We start from the raw sequence: 12,127 nt of genomic DNA on the forward strand, positions 1-12,127 counted from the left end.
GTACTTGACAACACCACCATTGACGTCGTAAAATCCGTAAAATTCTTAGGGCTTGTTGTGGACAATTCTCTGAAATGGGACATACATATCGAAGCTTTGTCGAAAAAATTGAGCTCTGCCTGTTTTGCATTAAGGTCTGTTTCTAAGGAGCTTAACTTGTCAGTGGCTAGAACTGTTTATTATGCACTTTTTGAGTCGCACCTCAGGTATGCCCTTCCATTCTGGGGTACGTGTTGTGCGGCTCAATTTGACCGCATTTTCAAGCTCCAGAAGAGAGCTGTTCGATATTCACTGGGACTAAACAGCAGAACTCATTGCCGGGGCTTTTTTAGAGAATTAAAAATATTGACTCTTCCTTCCTTATTTATATTTGAATCCGTTTGCCTAATACTTAAGCATGTATCAGCTCCTCAAGAAAGGCCATCTCACACTTATCCACTCAGGAACGCGGAGCAAGATTTTTATCTACCTACCCCACGCTCAGAGTTAAAAGTTCAATATTATACAACTCGAAAAAAATGCACAATCAGCTGCCATTTGAAATCAAATCCATAACATCATTTTCTTCATTTCGCAAAGCATTGAAATTTTATTTACTAGATAAGGCTTTCTACGCCTTAAATGACTTATATTTTGATAATCTATTGTAATTGTTGTTTGCTATTACTATATTTACCAATAACATCAAAATAAATTTTTCTAGAGGTCATTGATATTTACTATAAACTTACTAAATATTTTTGAATCTTATTTTCAGTTTTTTTATTCTTTGACATTGTAAACATTTATAAATATTTATTTTAAACAGTAAGACTGACTATGTTATTAGTATAATGTTTTGTATTCTCCTTTGTTTTTTTGTTTATTTACTTTGTTTGTTTACTTTACCTTTGGCTACAAATTGTAAAATTTTTTGACAATAAAGGCATTTATTTATTTATTTACATATCCACTCTATTTTTACGGTCTTTCTTGGTTATTCCCAGCATATTTAGTTTCTTGGAGCGTTGTGTGACCTGCAGTTTCCTTATGATATCGGTTTTGCGTCCGTTTTGTTCAGTTTTTATTTATTAGAATGTCTTTTCTGTATATGTACCAGTTTGTTGAACGTGGAATGTTTATTCATGGGCGCCGGAAGAATGAAATTTAGAGGGGGGCAAGGTAAAAATGAATAAAAATATGACATTTTTGGTAATTATTGGGAAAACTGGAAATCGTCCGCTTTTCACCAAAATTGGTATACACCCTATTTTGAAGTCGTAGATTACGAATCTGAACGTTACGAATCTTTTTTCTTGGCGGTCTCTTACCGTTTTTGAGAAAAACGGAAAATAATTTCAATATCGAATTTTTCTTAATTTCTCATATGTTTAAGGTTTTCTAGCACATATTTTGTTAGGTATTCAATAATCAATAATGTTTTTGCTCTTTTCTGTTACTTTTTTAACCAATTCTATGCATAATAGAGGAAAATTTGTTAAAATAAATTTGTAAACAATCTGAAAATGTTAGATTATGGCTTTGTTCGGGTTCTTGTTATTACCGATTCTGAACCGTCCAAGAACTCTGCAGCGCATGCGCAAATGAAGTAATGTCTTCATATTTCCTTCTGCGCATACACATCACAGTTCTAGGACGGTTCAGAATCGGTAATAAGAGAAACCCGAAGTAAGTTTATGTCTTTCTGGCATTTAAAGCAACGTTGCCAATGTTAAACCTAAATTTAGCGTGTTTTTTTCGCTCATTCTGGAATTACGAAAGGCGGTCGCCAGAAGAACGGCTCCTTCCCATAACTGCTATTTTACCAACGAGATCTGACTATTTATACCCACGAAGTTGCACGAAAAAGTTTTGATTGCATTGGTTACAACTTCCATGCAGAGGGTGTTAATCTTTTGTTGTTATATTATTAGATTAACTAAGAAAAGATTAACCTCCTCCGCAAAGAAGTTAAAACCAATGCAATCAAAACTTTTCCGCGTAATTTTGTGGATATTGGTGTATATTTAATTATTGTTGATCTCATAATAGGTAATTTATTTAAATTCCGTAATCACCCGAAAAAATAGAAGATATGGCAACGTTGTAAATTTTCAAATTTCTAGATTAGGTCTAGAATATATTTGTCTCTCTTATTACATAGGAGAGAGAAAGAAGGATATATCAAATGTCAAACTTCCATCTGGTCTCAATCTTCTTTGCTATTTTGTTAAGAAAAGTGTTTTTCAGTAAAATGTTGGACACTTTTCTATCCCCAATCAAGTGTGGCTTTTAGATAGATAGAACTATAATATAATGAAAATATAGTGAAATTATTACTTTATAGGGCCGAAATAAAGAAAAATTCAATGTTGAAATAATTTTCCGTTTTTCTGAAAAACGGTAAGAGACCGCCAAGAAAAAACCAGATTCGTAATCTACGACCTCAAAATAGTGTGTATACCAATTTTGGTGAAAATCGGACGATTTCCAGTTTTCCCAATAATTACCACATTTTTTATTTTTTTACAGGTAACACCTAACAATTTCATAATAATGATTATTTTTTTACAGATGGATGTAAGAAGATATAGTTTTTATTTTTATTGTTCCAGTGATCCAGGGGGGGGGGGCAAATGCCACCTCTTGCCCCCCCCTGTCCGGCGCCGATGTGTTTATTGCTGGCGGAAGGGACATGTCTGTCTCGATCTTTAGTTTGTATTTTTTATACGCATCTGCGGAGAATTCACTTTTTATTCAATTTAATATCTATGAAAAATAAAGTTCCGAATCAATCAATTATTTTTTTACTAAAACACCCACACTTTTTTTCTCTCATCCTCACTTCACTCACATCTTTAAATATTTAACACCCCTTAACAAAAACACTGTCCAACCTCTCAAAACCTCTCACATTTTTTTCTTTCGTCTTCCTTTCGTACACGTCACTTGGAGGAGGGGTTTTAATAAAATAAATAATTCAGAAAACGCTACGCAAACACCTGAGTGCGTCCGGTCAAAATCTGGGGACCCGCAGGGCTTAGGGAACGGGCTCCCTTTCTTAAAACCTAAGCCCGGGTCTGGAAAGTTTCTGGGCAAGTTTGCGAGCGACGCCAGGGTTGGAATTGTGCGTTTAAATTCTCGCTTGGATTAATTTTGTTGTATGCGGGCTAGTGTTCTTCAAGGAGAGGTTTTAACCTGTATACTGTATAAGTGTCTTAATATTCCTGTTCCAGTGGTATTTTGTTAGCAGTATACAGGATGTCTCAGGCTGAGCGTGCATTAGAAGTTTCTAGAAAACCACAATATCTAGATCGGAGATTTTTTGCACATCATTGTTTTACCACGAGATCTACCGATTAAAAATATTTTCAATATGGCGGCACTTCCGAAAATACCGGAAGTTGACAGTAACTTTCTTATTTTAAATGGATGCCCCCATTTTATAAAACATATATAAGTTATCTGTAAAATTCTATGAATATTGATGTTAAACACTCTATACCTATCATTAACCGTTTTTGAAAAAAAATATATTAAAAATTTTGGACGAAAAAAACTACCTGGTAAAAAAACTTGTATAGCCTAAAAGTCAAATTTAGTGATTACCACAACCCCTGTGACATAAAGAAAAGACATGTGGATATATATTCCAAAAATTAAATTGTTCAAATATCATATAATAATGGTGTTAGCTGTCATGGAATTGAGCGATTAAAAAATTATCATAAATCATTTTTTTCAAATAGTAACCCTACTTGTTTTTATTCCTCTAGGAAAAAGGTTTTCCAATTCGTTACTTTTTGAGTATACATGTTCCTATACTTAAAATAAATCGTTTTTTAGTTATTTAAGAATTAGTTTGAAAACGTAATTTTTCTTGATTTTATCTAGCTTAAGAGATAAAAGTATTAAGAGAACTTAAGTATGTAATAAAACATGGCGGCACAATCAATATTAAAAATAAATTACAACCTTAAGACCAAAGGGCAGTAATCGTCATTATAAAATAAAGAAGAGTACAGGACAAAGTAAATGACATCTAAGGCTTGACTTTGTGAAAATTATCATCGATTTTAATTTCTCAGCCGCCTTTGACGCCGTTTTTTTTCCATCGTATCGGTATTAAGTTTTATGAAATGGCAAATTTTAATCCTATTATTTTATCAGTCTATATCCTACTCTTTTTAGGCGATTATATGGCCGTTTCTGTTTTCGAAACCACCGTCTGGCCATTCCGAAGGTGCGAACCTAACGTTATTAATGACCTCTAACCTCCTCACCCTTCACCTTCAATCCTCCCCAAATTAATAGACTTCTCCTTCGCATTAGGGCGCTGCTCGGCTCTCTATAAGCAACAGACAGCGTCGATTCGTCATTATTTTCCGCGACATTTAGCGCATACTTCATGCTGTTTCCTGTTCAATTTATCCGATGCGAAGTTTTCCAACGGGACGAGTGAGTGAGGAGGAGGAGGAGGGGTAGAGCCTCGAAACGTACGTATCTCGATCGATCTTGCTAGGTTCGTTCGTTCGTCGCTTTTTACGGCCAGGAAATGATTTCCCGGACGCGCGTGTGGGACGACGCGACGGTAGATCATCCGGGAAAACAGGAAAATATTAGTAGTTTTGTGAAGAAAAGTTGTGTCATAACATGATAAATTATGGTATTTTAGGTAGTATTCTAGGTAGGATATTTGATGATGTTAAGAGTCAATTTCATAAGTCCAAAAAAGTAGTAAAATAAGCGTTCGGCATTTAATGTTTTATGTAAAACTAGCTAAGTATTTTTACACAAACAAAGAAGGAAATTAAAGATAAAGGATTATAGGATATCCGTATTGCAGCACATTTTTAGGCAACTTCTTTATTTTTAAGATTTTGATAGTCAAACATCAATAAAATATTCCTGATATTTGGATTAAAGTTTCTCGAAAATAAAGACATAATTTAAAAATCCGTTACAATATGGAAATAGATTGAAGTTTTGTGATTACAGTGATATATAATTTATATGGTGTTGTAACAAATTCCTCGCTATTTTAAGGCAAAAGCTGAGGCTCTGCAATCCTTAATCAAGACTTAAAAAAGCACGTGTGTTTGAAATTTTAGGTATGGTTTAACACGACAAAATCGGGCTAAACCTTAGGCAGATTTCTGAAATATAATATATATTTCCTTCGGCATCACACCCGCTTTACCCGACCCCTGAGAGCGACCCGAGCAGGACAGCATAAGTTGGGATTTCAAAATTTGACAGTTTAAAAGTTTTTTTGTATTTGTTTTTTTTGTGATAAATCTATGATTGGGCGTTCTGATACTATCTTTTGTGGTGTTAAGTAATTATTTGAATATCTCCACTTTGCCTATAAAGATGTGTTTATCATATTCAACAAAATTATGAAAATTTTGAAATGTATTTTCAAAATTACTGGGTTTTAAATTTAATTAATGTTTAAAAAAACAATAACATTTTAATTAACTTTTAGTAAATCCACACAAATGCGTGTTTCTGTATAAATACAGGGTGGCGCCTCTCATACGCCGCGGAGGCTCCAAGGAGAACGAGTATTCGAATGAAATTTTGGGAGCATATGTATGTTAATTCTCGGTTAATTCAGAGCACTTTTTAAAAATATAGGGAGTTCTACGGGGTGTCCCAAAAAAAGTTACATATCAAAGTTGAGTTTTTTGTAAAAAAATACGGCGTCATAGACTGCCGGAGAATGACAATCAATGATAATTTTGGCGAGGTCAATCTTTAGTCGTCGTTTACTTGGCCAGTAATACTCTTATTTATTTTTTATTGGCGCTTACTGGCAGTTGGCCTTAAGAAAGGTGTATATTGAGTAAAAACGATTTTAAATTATGTAGTTTAAAATTCGAGAAAAATAATTATTTGGAAATAGATTTTCTGTATCCAGGAAGGTTCTATTATTTTTTAAATGTCTATAATTATTGTAAATTTTCATTGTCATTCTCCAGCCGTCTTCGACGTCGTTTTTTGTCATACGGTACAATTTACCTGTGAATAGAAAGACAACTGTCACTGTCATATTTTCTTTTGACAGCATATAGGAAATCTAATATAGCGTTTTTTGTGAATCCTGAGTCACCCTGTATAATCAAATAACTGTTTAGGCAACGCGAAAATCTAAAAAATACTAAAAACTCTATTTTTAAAAGAAATTATTTCACACATTATTTTTTGCTATTTTTTTACATTTTATATAAAAATGCTAAAGTTTGTTTTAAAGTATACGTGAAACATTTTGTCGTCATTTAGCATGGATTCCAACGACTTTTCCACCTTTACGCACCTGCCCACATTTTCACAAACACCCAGTATACGTATTTATCCCGAATATCCCGCCTAAACATAATTAAAACAGTCGACATCGTCGTCAAACTCCGTTCCCCGCCACATCGCTTCCAACTTCCAACTTTCCCTACAAATTTTAATGCCGAAAAAGTTTCGCCGAACTTTCCGAGGGGTCGATTAAACTTTAGCCCAACTCTCCGAAACTGTACCGAACTGTTTACGAGCGCGTTTTCACGTCATTTTACGTACCCACAGCGACCAAAGTACCACCCAACCTTCAAAAAGTACCAAAAAATCGATTTTTGATGGAAAATTTCGGAAAAAAAGCGTGGTTGGTGCGTAGGCGTGCTGGCGGAGGTGGAGACGCGCCGCCGCGACGCTTCGCAGGGCTGGAGGCGGCGCCGGCCGGCGTCGGGACGCCAATAGGACCGTGGACGGGGCGGTACGACGCGAGCGCGGAACGTTGAGGTTTAAAAAAGTCGAGAGCTGACCTTCCAATAAGGGCCAGGTGCGAAGGAACGCATCTACGTGTGGGAGCCTATAGGCTCGGGGAGATGTATAATATATCGGATGCTGATACGTTGCTGAGAAATGACACTCTATCGTGAGAAGGAAAGGAAAACTCTTTATATTAAAGGAATTCGGAGTGCCGCACAGAGGTCATTTTCAATAAACTAAGAGGAAATAATTCCAAAAATATAAGTTGCTTTTCGAGATTTTTGGATATGTTACCTTAAAGACAATATTCCAGCTAAGCATTTCCCAGATTATTGCAATATTGCAGATTCCGTTAATCGAGTAGGTCGGAGTAAGGCAACAAACGGAGGAATTCTCATTTGCAATGCGCAAGAGTTTAGAGTCGTCTGGGCGTAGAGATGCTTCACGGATAGTTAGAGAGGTTTCCGACCATTCTCCAAATAGGGCAACTCAAATTGAAAAAACCTATAAATCACCAAGCATATTATTACCAGTCAAGTATTCTCCAGAAGAAAGTTTGGCGTTGTTTGTTGACGCACGATTAACAAAAAAATCGTACATGTTGATGCAACAAGGGGCTAAAATGAGAAATGCAAATATATATCCCAACTACAATATCCTTTTGGAAGCGAAGAAGAAATGCATCCCTAATGAAAATTCTATCACAGTTTCGGATAGAGCTGCAGAGGTGAAATTACAGCAGCTTGTTGATCATACAGTTAATAGAATTGTGGAAGCGCAAACAAGCATTTTTGAAGAGCGTTCATTAAATTTTTTAAATATCTAATTTTTTTACAAGTGGGGGTGCGATGGTAGTGGTGAACATTCTACTTACAAACAAGGATATTCTAGACAAGAAGACAGTTTGGCAAAGGACGATTCAAATTTGTTTTCCGTTTTTGTTTACCGTACTACAAATAACCACAGATTCTGGCCACATCTTGTGGCAAAATCCACGTCCTTCATCTGTACGATATTGCAGACCCATCAAAATTTTATTCGAAAAGGAGACTGCCGAACTGTCAAAACGAGAAATTGATAAGATGAAAAGCCAAATCAATTGCATTCAACCAACTAAAATCACGTTAGTAAATAAAGAAATAATTATCAATAATGACTTTAAACTCTAGACTATATATATATATATATATATATATATATATATATATATATATATATATATATATATATATATATATATATATATATATACATATGATATTTTTACAGTAATAGATTAAATTTTTCAAAAATAATCATAATTTTTTCAAAAAAGTTGAAAAATTTAGGAATTTACCGAGTGGTTAACTTTAGCCGTCAATAACTTTTGAACGAGTAGGTTTATAGAAAAATTGTGAGAGACCTTTTTTGTAGAGCGTTCCATTCTGTACAAGAATATGTACAAGATTGCCATGGCTGTGAGAGAACAAGATGGAGAAAAAAAATTATTTGCCAAAAGTGTCAAATTCCCATGTAATTTAAATGCGAAATGAATCGTCTTTGGGACAAGATTTAATGTGAATATTTAGGGTTTACAATGGTCTGACATTCTTTTTAGACAATAAACTAAAAACTTAGAGGGCGTCGTGAGAGAAATGATCACAATATGTATTCATACTATCGGTAACAGTCAAGTTCCGTAGAAGAAAAATGTGGGTCGATTTCGGCATAATTGGAGGTTTCGAACCAATGCAATGTCTCTAAATCGACGAAATCATCAGGAATTTTCTTAATTATGGGTCAATTGGAACCAAACTCGGCACGTAGATAGACGTACCCGAATGGAGTCCTCAGTCCACATAATTTTTTTTAATAGTTCATTCAAAATCAATTTTAAAAGAAACTAGCTCTAACAAACCCTAGATTATATTTAGACCAGTATTTTCGCACTTCTCACAAAACTATTCTATAAACCTGTTAAACTTAAAGTCCCTAAACAAAATAAAAACAGGAAAATATAACTTCTCCAACACGGCAGTAATATATTCGCTTCGGAACTCGAGGTATCCATCTTCCCGTAGCCATTTCCCTATTCAATTTGCTGCCTTCGCCCAACTATTAAGGCACCGACATTCCGTAGCCGCCTGCAAACTCTCTGTCACTTCGACACAAAGTCGTTTCGGGAAGTTGGAAGTACATGTGCCTCGTGCGGGACAAGTTGATATGTCTGTATATTCTCACCTGTCTGATTGGTAAAAGAAAGGGTCAGATGTGTATTGAAGGCAAGTTTCGATTATTAGATTGATTCAATAAAGGCACATGTGCTCTTACTGAATCAATCTTTTTAGGGTTCCGTACCCAAAGGGTAAAAACGGGAACCCTATTATTAAGACTTCGCTGTCCGTCTGTCACAAAGGTCTATCTTATGAACCGTTATAGCTAGACAGTTGAAATTTTTACAGATAATGTATCTATGTTGCCGCTATAAGAACAAATACTAAAAACAGAATTAAATAAATGTTTATAAATAAAAAAGTACTTTCACTAAACATTATTTTTTAAGTAAGAATTTTACATAGAATCTTTCAAGTCATCGGTGGCCGCGTGGTTAAAGCGTTAGGACTTTACGCTGCTATGACTTTGGAGCCGTAGTAAGGCAGGTTCGAATCCTAGTCAAGGCGACTTTTTTTTAATCGTTTTTTTTTAATTTTTACATATTTTTACATATTTATTATTGATTATTACAATTTTTAGTAATGTGTTTCTTATTTTTTTTTAAATTAGTTATACGCGCATTCAAAATTTCAGCTAAATCGAAAAAAAAAGTTTATAATAATATAGTGTCTAATGTTGTATAGATAATGAATGGTACGGAACCCTTCGTGCGCGAGTCCGACTAGCACTTGACCAATTTTTTTGATATTTTTAATGCAGTTGCCTAAAGAGTACCTCTATAATGATATTCAATTTGTAATAATACGATTTGGAAAAGTAGCAGGTTTAATAGAGGAATCTTATAATAGAACTGTATGTGTCAAATGCTACAGATGGATTTTGAAGGTGTAGTGTTTAGTCTGCAGACAGAAATACTTGCACAGTTGCTGATTTGAGGTAGAATATGATTCTACCTCATTTTTTGAATAGTACTAGTTGCAAGGCTTTTGAAAAATTGATATTTTTGTTGTTAACAATGTTAACAAAAATATGAAAAATATACAGTATGTTCCCAGATAGTCTATACAAGAGGAAAAACTTTTTTATTATTCACATGCTCAGAAAAATGCATTCTTCATAAAAAAAATTTCGCTTGTTTTAAAATGGTTAATCCCGTTTATACTTCTCCAAATTTCCATACAGTTTTAAACGAAAAATTATTATTTCAAGGAATTTATTACGAGTAGAAAAAATATTGTGCTGGGTTGGCGTTGGTTTCTATGTAATTTGACAAATAAATAAAGCTGTCTGTTTAGTTGCCAGTTTTGAGTCAATATTTTTTAATTCTCTTTCGTGTCGATTGCTGATTGAATTGGAGCCAAAAATGGCTCAAAACGAAATAAGTAAATTACCAACAGATATTCAGGCTGAGGCGACAAGCGCCATAACCAAACTGCTTCCATTTAAATCCCGAATAACTTATGAAAAGGAATAGAAAAATGTTCAAAAATGGAAGCAATTAAAAAACGTGCGAGAAGAAATAAAGTTTTTAACCTATCCTCGCTGTTAAAGTCATTTAATTTTAATCATTTAATCTACCTTTTTTTAATCTACCTTTTTACTATTTTTGATAGATCTAAGGCAATTTTAACAGTTGCTATGGAAAAAAATATTTTAAATACATCTATCGAGAAAAATATTACATAATCAACTAAACGTGGCAACATGGATACTGGTCATCATCCTGAGTCCTCGTTTAGCTAATGAGGCCGACAGCACTTGAACTCATTTCTATATATGGCTACGCCTAGATATTTATTTTCTTTTCCAGCTCGCTTGCTTTCCTCATCCCCAGGCATTTTCCCGTTTTATATTGGCAAAGTTTTTATTAAATTTGTTGCCTCAAGTGATCGGCGCATCATTAGACGAGGCTCTGAAGTTGCCGAGTGGCCAATATGGCGACAGGAGTGGACACAGGCTGGACGTTTAGGAGACATAGCAGGAATACGTTAAACGGTTATTATGAGTGGAGCAGGATTATAGGAAGAGAAGTGGGGAAAAAGCTTTTCGTAATATTAATAATAAAACTGGTTAACTTTGTTACATATACAGCGTGTCCATAGAAACCTTTAAAAAAATTTATTATTATTGCTATAAGAATATTGCTATAAGAACACAGGTCTTAAGGCATTCTCCACTCTTCTATACAGGAACTATAATTTGTGAAAATTCTAAAAATAGAAATAAAAGAATCTGATGTGATTCTTCAAAATTCTACAAACTTAACATAGTTATTTTTTATACAAAACGATAAAATGCGAGTTACGTTTTAAAAAGTATTCAGAAATTATTATTTCAAGGAATTTATTACGAAAAAATATTGTGCTGGGTTGGCGTTGGTTTCTATGTAATTTGACAAATAAATAAAGCTGTCTCTTTATTTGTCAGTTTTCAGTCAATATTTTTTAATTCTCTTTCGTGTCGATTGAATTGGATCCAGAAATGGCTCAAAACGAAATAAGTAAATTACCAACATATATTCACGCTGAGGCGACAAACGCCATATCCAAACTACTTCCATTTAAATCCCGAATAACTTATGAAAAGGACTACAAAATTTTTCAAAAATGGAAGCAATTAAAACACGTGCGAAAAGAAATAAAGTTTTTAACTTATCCTCCACAGTTAGCCTGGGCCAAGATGTCAAGAAAAAAAATATATAAAGTTTGAGTGTTATATTTTTTAAATGCTCATACCTCTGGGTTTAAAAAAATATTAAAATGAAAATCGCCGACGTACAATTGGGATCTCTACACAAATTTCAAAAAATATACTTTTTTAATCACAGGCTCACAAAGCTGCGCACAAGTTTTGGTAAGAATATTCAAGGACCATTATCACCTAAACGTACCCTGTTGTCCCCCTTTTTTTGAAAACAAGAGATTGGGTCTTCACACAACTTTAAAAAATATATAATTTTTTATCCAGTGGCAAAAGCAAAAAAAGTTATTTCTTGTAATTAGTTTGAAAGGAACACACTGGTGAATAAATTTAATAGATTTTTAATACTTATTTTAGGTCTATTCTTCAATTTTTATATAATATTTTACTTTTAGTGTGAAAATTAAAGATATTAACCAAAGTAGGCTATGCGGCCAAACGTAAACAAATTGGCACGAAACAGTTGACTACACAGTTTTCTGTCAAAAGTTCAGTTTTATTTAGTTTTGCATCGTCTGCTTATATGTTAATGTGG

Source organism: Sitophilus oryzae, unplaced genomic scaffold (genome assembly GCF_002938485.1).
Source record: "Sitophilus oryzae breed Bouriz unplaced genomic scaffold, Soryzae_2.0 scaffold_1109_pilon_pilon, whole genome shotgun sequence".
Lineage (NCBI taxonomy): Eukaryota > Metazoa > Arthropoda > Insecta > Coleoptera > Curculionidae > Sitophilus > Sitophilus oryzae.